The 8,849-nt window shown below is 46.6% G+C and overlaps 1 pseudogene; it reads left to right on the top strand.

Annotated features, from left to right (window-relative positions):
• Positions 1–3,770: 3,770 nt before the first annotated feature.
• Positions 3,771–8,358, top strand: LOC119358211 (annotated as a pseudogene).
• The last annotated feature ends 491 nt before the right edge of the window (positions 8,359–8,849 follow it).

The following is an 8,849-nucleotide window of genomic DNA, read 5'->3' as shown; positions in this document are numbered from 1 at the left end:
ATACGGCGCGCCACTTGGGGGGTGACGGCCCGACCCTTACCCATTTTCCACCACACCCGGGTTCCGATGTGGCGCGTCGCTGAGAGGGTTACGCCCCAACAAAAATCTTTTGGGTTTCATCTCCATAAGAGTGGCTGAGTTTTTACGTTGGCTCGCCAAGCCTATCACAACCCTCCTCCTTTACCCGGGCTTGGAACCGGCTATGCTGAGACAACATAGGCGGAGTTTAAAAAAACACATTCTTCCCCAAACCCTCGTCATCGTCTCCTCGACCAAATCCACGCCGGTCGCCGCGATACATCTCTAGTAGAGCAATCCGGGCGCGAATGGAGAAGCCACACCGTAGCTCCGATCCCAATCGACTTGTTCGTCCTGGCCCGGCACCAGGAGGAGGCGACGGCGTCGTCCGCGGCTACAGCGGCACGGTAGGGCGCTCCCCGCGGTGGCTAGTGCCTCGGCGGCAATGGAAGGAGGTCGCCATCCTGGGTTGAGGGGGCAGCAGGAGATTGCTGCCGTGGCGTGACCCTCCATCCGGCCCACGCCTCCGAGCCATGAGGTTTCCCCTGTCGCACTCTCGGTCCAACTGCAAAGTGAAAACTCCCACATGGAGACCTGAAATCCGAACTCGTAGCGACGACTTTTCTCTGCGCCAGTAGCATCGTCGACGACTTCTCTTGCTCTTCCTTGCATCTTACTTTTATGTTGGAGAATGAAAGTGCACTGCTCCCAGCACCAAAGCAGCCTACATATTGATATTTTCCTCTACGAAGCTTCGAACCTGGGAAAATAACGGAAAAAGGAAAATTTCTATGAATGTAGTGAGTATCACAACACTTGTGGGGCGCTAGATGGGAGGCCGTACACTTTATCAGGGGCTGATAGTTTGTGATGTACAAATATGTGGAGTGCAAATTTTTTTAGTAGGTTGTTGGGTGAGAGCGAAAAGGCTGTGAATAGGGAACTAACAAGGAATGTAGGCACTGTATCATTTGTATTGTTAGCCTATAAAAGTTCCACAAATCAATCAAACTGGGAACACTTCTATTAGCTGCACTTTTATCTGCTTGACAGATACATGCCTTACCGAAAAAGCCTTTCAGCCCGCTTTATAAAAAAAGCAAACCACCGAGTACAAAGTCAACAAGGTACCATCCGAACAACACACACACATACAACGTCACCGCAAGCAAGGTCCAACACACACGCACACAAACACTACACAAGGTTCAGTTGTCGGCACAGCACAACAAGCCCAGCACATAAAGAGGCACGCACAACACATAAATGGCGGTGGCGGCGAGGTAGAGAAGATCTAATCCGGCTCTGGTGGTGGTGGGGGAAGCGGAAGAGCCATCCGGAGAGCCATCGCGCAAAGCTGGGTGATGATGGAGGTGATGGCGTCTCTCTCCCTAGGGCGGCTAAGCGGCCGCCAAAACTGCAAGTAACCATACCATTTGAACAAAGCGTCAGTAGCGCGACGAAGAGGGACATGCTGAATCACAAGCTTATTTCTAATAGTCCACAGCATCCAGGCTAGCACACCGATGGTCAACCACCTAATGTGGCGAGACGCGGGTGGTAACGCCTGAAGTTCGGCGAAGAGAGCGGGAAAGTTGTTATGGTCCCAGCTTTCACCCACTAATTCATGGAAACAGCTCCAGAGGAACTGCGCAGACACACAGGTGAAGATGATATGGTGTGTATCCTCTTCAGGCCCTCAAAGCGGGCACCGCCCATCACCAGGGTCGTTGCGCTTCAGGACCTCTACGTCGGACGGAAGGCGGCCGCGAATCCATTGCCACAAGAAGATCCTAATCTTCAAGGGGAGCCGAATCGCCCAGATGATGGTGAGAGCCTCAGGGCCCGACGAAGGGGCTATAGCCTGGTAGAGATATTTAGAGAAGAATTGCCCAGATTGCTCTAGCCGCCACCTGGTGCGGTCCTCTCCTATCTCCAACCGGCTCGTGCAAAGCAATGCAGTCGAGCAGGTCCTGCCACTCAGCATTCTCCGCCGGTCCAAATGGTCTCCGGAACGCGAGGTGCCCTAAGTCAATAAGGGCCACCGCTACAGAAATCCGTGGATCTACCGCGATGGTGAACAGGTCAGGGAAGCGAGTCGCGAAGGGGGAGTCCCCAGCCATCTATCGAACTAGAACAGCATGGCGGTGCAGGATCCAACTGCAATCGAGGTCCCGATAGGGAGGACTGGGAGGAGTTGTATGATGGATTGCCAGAACTGGGACCCACGATGACCCAACCACGATGACCCAATCACTACACCTTCTTCTGCCGCGTCGGCCTGAATGCCAGGAAGGCGGATGAGCTCCGCTTGATGCGGGAGGAAATCGTCCTCTCACCCGTCCGTTCATGTTTGATTGGAAACGACATTGACGCGCTGTAAGCGGCGTGCCGGAGCAGCTTTCTCGACCACCACACCGGTATGAATGCCACGTCATTGAATAAATTAGTATTGGTTTTCATCCTATTTAACTTATTAACCCTGGTCAATTCTACTTTCTCTTAATGTGTAGGCGTCTTGTGAGTTACTCGGAAGAAAAGGCACATAGTGATTATGTCGACCTATACCTGGCCAAACCTCGGGCCGGGCCGGGCTTCGGGCCGGACCTAGCCAAGCTCGAGCCAAAAAACCTGGGCCCAAGCCCGGCCCGGCCCGGCCATCGGGCCTAGTTTTTGGGCCCAAGCCCAGCCCGAACATGCAAAAGCCCGTCGGGCCTCGGGCCTCAGGCCGGGCCCCTTCAGAAAACGGCAAAAATGACGGGCCCAGGCCCGGCCCGGCCAGGCCACCGGGCTCAAAATCTAGGCCTGAGCCCGGCCCGGGAGCAGCGTCGGGCCGGGCCGGGCCGGCCGGGCCGGGCTGCCCATGGCCAGGTCTATGTCGACCACAGCGTCCACCGGCTCCGACGATATCAAGCATTGCATTATCTCAGGAAGCGATGAGCGCGTGATCATGAGCTGTCACTACTCAAGTTTGAACTGTTCGTAGTAACGACTTTTCTTTGGGCGTATGGCATTATTCAAGTCTATGAGACTTGCTGGCGTGCTGTTGTCCAGCCATCAGTACCAGTCAAGGTCCCTGAAGAAAGGTTGTTCTCCTTGCCGTCTCTATAGATTAGTCCGAAAATCGAGACTTTGCCACTTTAATATCTTCAAATCAATTTCTCTTATTCTTTGATACTACCTCTGTATCAAAATATATATAAAAAATTTTGTAGGCTAAACTAACCTAAAAAATGCCTTATATTTAGGAGGGAGTATATATTTTCAAATCCTTCGATTGGGTCTTACCCTTTTGGGCCCATAGTGAGATGTCAATGCCAGAGCCCTCTGTGCCCACTCATGCATGTTCATAACTCCATACACAAGTCGATCGGAATTCGGAAACAACACAAGGCTTTACCACACACGTCGCTCTTCCAGTGTGGGTGAAGCTCATGAATCATCAGCCGACCGTTTTGTGGCCCTGACGAGGCCGGTGATAGCCGTCAGGTATGGCCGTAGATGATGCCAACGAGGTTTCTCCTGTCGCCCTCCTACTCTAGGCCCCAATCCGGACCTGTAGCTATAGTGACGATTTTTCCTTGCGCGTTGAATGCCGTTTGTAGACTTTTTCAGTCTGGCCAGTCATCTATGCCATGGTCTAGTCGACCTTGATATTTTTATCTATATCATCACTAGCCTACCCAGCTGTGTCTTTTTTCCACATCATTTCAAGATTCTGCCATCTCTCATTTATATCAGTGACACACTTTCGTCCTCGGCACAACCAGATGAATGAAGGAGCCTAATGGGTATGCACTACATCTCCATCTTCTTCCTCTTGTTCTTGAGTTCTTTATGCAAATCGGATGACCAGCTAACACAAGCAAAGCCACTCACCCACGATGACAAGCTCGTCTCCAAGAGCGGTGACTTCGCTCTTGGCTTCTTCTCCCCGACCACCTCCAACAAGAGCTTTTACCTTGGCATATGGTACCAGAGCCTTCCCGGACCACACACCGTCGTGTGGGTTGCCAACCGAGACAACCCAATCGTCGCCCCTTTGTCCGCGAAGCTCATCGTCACCAACAATTCTCAAATGGTATTGTTTGACTCCAGAGGCCACAATATTTGGATGACACCAAGCAATATCACTGCTGGAGCGCCAGGAGCTTACGCAGAGCTAAGCAACTCTGGGAACTTTGTTCTCCGGTTGCCAAGTAACACTGACATATGGCAGAGTTTTGATCACCCAACCGACATAATCCTTGCAGGCATGAGGTTTTTGGTGAGCCACAAGGCATAGGTCATCACGCGGCTTGTTGCTTGGAAGGGCTCGGATGATCCATCTTCTGGGGACTTGTCAATCAGCGGCGACCCTAGCGCCCCAGACCTTCAACTTGTCACTTGGAACAAAACTAGGCCATACTGCCGCACTGTGTGGAACGGTGTGTCAGTGTCCGGTGGCACATATCTATCAAACACCAGCTCCATCCTTTATCAGACTGTTGTCAACTCTGGAGACGAGTTCTACTTCACGTACGCTGACAACTCGGTGTACACACGCGTCATGCTTGATCATACTGGCAAGTACAAGTCTCTAGCATGGAACAATCACTCGTCATCATGGGCACTCATCAGTGAATACCCCACTGCTGCATGCGAGCTCTATGCCTCGTGTGGCCCATTCAGTTACTGTGACTTGACTCAAATGGCCCCAACTTGCCAATGTCTTGAGGGGTTTGAGACTGTCGATGATGCAAACTTTTCTAATGGATGTCGGAGAAAGCAAGCGTTGAAATGTGGTAATCAAAGTCATTTTGTGGCCTTGCCTGGGATGAAAGTTCCCGACAAGGTCTTGCATATACACAATAGAAGCTTGGATGAGTGCGAGGCTGAGTGCAGGCGCAACTGCTCATGTGTAGCTTACGCTTATGCTAACTTAAGCGGGGCGATAGGTATGGCTGACCCGTCAAGGTGCTTGGTATGGTCAGGGGAGCTTGTTGACATTTGGAAGGCAATCAACGGCGGTGAGAGCCTGTACTTATGGCTTGCTGATTCTCCTGGTATTGTTCCACCCTCTCCTTTCTTCCCAAGTAATTAGCATGTACTCTTCAAATTAACACCGATATTCACAAAGGGAGCGTGTGGACATATGATTTCTCATGAACATACCCAGATTATAAAATGTTGTACTATCTTACTGCCTATGTCCGTCTAATTTTCCCATCACCTTGACATGATATTTGAATGATGACATGGTAATCAAAATGTGAACATTGTTTTCCTACTTTAATATATGTACCAAACCCAACAAGATTATAATACTATAGATGTAATATGTGGCGAAAATTTAGGCATATCATTTTTAACCTAATCTATTTTTCTTGAATGGTATCAACAACTAAAATTTAGAAGTTCCATATCCAAAACGCCACATTTTCAATAACTAAAGAGAGTAATATGGAACATCCTTTTTATCAAACTGGCAATTCCTTTCAAGATCATTTACAAATACAATAGATATACTTTTCCATTCTTGACAAACCTTCAGTTTCAAATGCGTTTACAATTCTTTTCAGATTCATGTCTTAGCTTTTCCATGAGGAAATAGCCAGTTACTGCCATGGCCTGACACTAGCCAAATATACATTATTTAATTTGGAGGGGTAGTTTCTATACACGAGCATAAATACTCTTTTAAAATGATCAAATCTTTATTTTACCACAAACCGTGGTAGCCCAGTTAGCTAAATTATGTTAGTCTAGCGAATCAACCTGTGATTGAGTTGGTTAGGTGGACAGTGGTATCCCCAACCCACCAGGGTTCAAATCCTGGTGCTCGCATTATTCCTGGATTTATTTCAGGATTCCGGCGATGCGCTTTCAGTGAGAGGAGACGTTCCGTTGATGACGAGGCGCCTACGGTGACTTCGTAAATCTCAAGATGATATGCCGGCTCAGTCTCTCGGAGGTGCTCATAGGGGTAGGGTGTGCGTGTGTGCGTTCATAGGGGTGAGTGTATGCGCGTGTATATGAGCGCTTGTGTCTGTACTGATGCTCAAAAAAAATTATGTTAGTCTAGACACTTAGTTTAATTGCACAGACCCATCATGGTACTTATATTCAAGTAAATTCCAAAATTTTGGTTTGTTGCATTTCTGCAGTTTATAAGGGGATCAGTTCAGTAAAGATTATAATCCTGATTATAGCATGTGTGCTGCTACTAATATGCGTATGCCTTGTCTGGATGTACAAATATAGAGGTAGAGTAACAAATGTCCTCTTGTTTTTACATATGACACTAGTGTAAATGTTAAGTATTTGATGTCCTAACAAGCAGGCACATTGCAAAAGAAGGAAAAGCAGAAGAAACTGTCACGAGGATACTTTAGCACATCCAACAATCTCGAAGGCAAACATACGGAATTTCCATTTGTTAGCTATGGAGACATCCTTTCAGCAACAAATTTTTTCGCTGATTCCAACTTGCTTGGACGGGGAGGTTTTGGCAATGTTTACAAGGTAATAGATTGTGGTTATCAGAATGTGTTTCAACAGAAGATCAAACAAACATATTTTACACTTCAATTGTTGTCTGACTCCTAAAACACCCTTGATTCTCAAATCATTTTTATCCAACTATAAAATTATTGAGAGAAATAGGTTAGTGGGGGTCACCTATTTAGTAATATATGGGATTAGATTATTGAAAATAAGCAGCATAATGGAATGGGGCATTTTTTTTCCATGCACGGTTGCATGTTGAGGTCGGCCGCTTCCTACGCATGGTTGCATGTTGAGTTGACATGTTGTGGAAAATTGGTTAGTGGGGATCACCTATTAGTAATATGGAATTGCTGAAATATATGTCCATGTTGATGCCACATAGTCCAAAATCAGTGTGGTCTGGTTGAGTTGGTGATTTGCACTAGTTTTGATATTCAAGGGCATAACGGAAACAATTTTAGAGTTGAATAATATCTTGTGGGATCAGAATTAAAAGGGGTTAAAATATACTCCCTCCGTCCCAAAATAAATGTCGTTGATTTAGTACAACTTCGGGATGGAGGGAGTACTTCTTTTTGTGAAAAGGTATCTTTATTAGAAGTAAAAAAAAGTCGGTGTCCAACCTGTTCAAGTGAAAAATATGCGCTCATGTAGGGCACACTTGAAGGTGGAAATGAGGTTGCTGTAAAAAGGCTTAGTCAGAGCTCCGGACAAGGTATAGTGGAGTTCAAAAATGAAGTAATTCTAATTGCCAAGCTGCAGCACAAGAACCTAGTCGGACTTCTTGGGTCGTGCATTCATGAAGACGAGAAGTTACTGATCTACGAATACTTACCTAACAAAAGCTTGGATGTTTTTCTTTTCGGTAAATCTCTTTTATCTTTTGTTGAATGCACATTAGAAAATTCTTTAAAGTAACCAAAGTTTTAATCATGTTGACAAGCTTCATTTTATATTAAACATGAAAGATGCTTCATGAAAACATGTGCTTGATTGGTCGACACGGTTGAAAATAATTAAAGGAATAGCAAGAGGTCTTCTTTATCTCCATCAAGATTCAAGATTAACAATAATTCACAGAGATCTCAAAGCAAGCAACATCTTGTTGGACACGGAAATGAATCCGAAAATTTCAGATTTTGGTATGGCAAAAATTTTCGCTACAAACCAAAACCAAGCAAACACTACCAGGGTCATTGGGACATAGTAAGTAATTGGTTTACCAACAAATCCTTGACATTGCTATTTTATGGTTTGCTACAGTTTGTTTTGAGGACTCCTTGACTTGTTTAATGTTTAACAGTGGTTATATGTCGCCTGAATATGCGATGGGAGGTGCTTTTTCTGTAAAATCAGACACATATAGCTTCGGTGTTCTTCTCTTAGAGATTGTCAGTGGCTTGAAGATCAATTCACCTCAGCTCATAACAAACTTTTCTAGCCTTATCACTTATGTCAGTATGATTACAAGATATTTTCAATCTCCCCCTCCCCCCTTTCCCAACAGTGAAGTTAGTAACTTGATGTTGACCTCACTCTATTGCTCAGGCATGGAGACTGTGGGAAGATGGAAACGCCATTGAACTTGTGGACTCTTCCTTTGTTGCAAGTTTCCGACTTCATGAAGTTCTGCGTTGTATTCATGTGGGACTCTTGTGTGTTCAGGACCATGCTAGGGATAGGCCACTTATGTCATCGGTTATGTTTATGTTCGAGAACGAAAGCGCACCGCTTCCAGCTCCAAAGCAACCTGTGTATTTTGCTCAAGGTACTTGTGCGGACGAAGAAGGAAGGGAGATTACATCAAACTCTGTGAATGCAGTGAGTATCACAACAGTTGATGGCCGTTAGCAGGGGCGGAGCTCAGTTGGGGCAGACCTGGGCCATGGCCCGCCCAAGATTTTAACAAAAAATATTAATACCTATACTTTTGTAGCTCAGCCCAGTAACTATGCAACGTCTATTCAGGCTACTACTTGTCGATGCAAAATCCAGCAGTGTGGCCAGCGTCCTCCACTTGCAACGAGATGCGTCTACTTCTGCTCGTCTTGGTTTAGTACGGGCACACAATAGAGAGCAGCCGCCATAGTTCCAATAACCATGCAGGAGCAGCCTCACAGCGAGCTGCGTCTAGCCGGCGGCCAAGGCAACCAGCAATCGAGCACTGCATCTTAAATTCCCTTGCAATTCTATAAATTCTGATTTCGCCAACTCCGATCATAGCCTGATTTTTTCGCTCAACTATACTTTACATTCTATAAATTGCAGCAGCGAGCCACCTTCTTGTTTGATAAAAGAAGAATCAAAGTGCCGGAGTCATCTGTTGGGTCACTTGCTAGGGT

This window comes from Triticum dicoccoides, chromosome 2A (genome assembly GCF_002162155.2).
Source record: "Triticum dicoccoides isolate Atlit2015 ecotype Zavitan chromosome 2A, WEW_v2.0, whole genome shotgun sequence".
Lineage (NCBI taxonomy): Eukaryota > Viridiplantae > Streptophyta > Magnoliopsida > Poales > Poaceae > Triticum > Triticum dicoccoides.
This window is presented reverse-complemented; position numbering and strand designations above follow the sequence as displayed.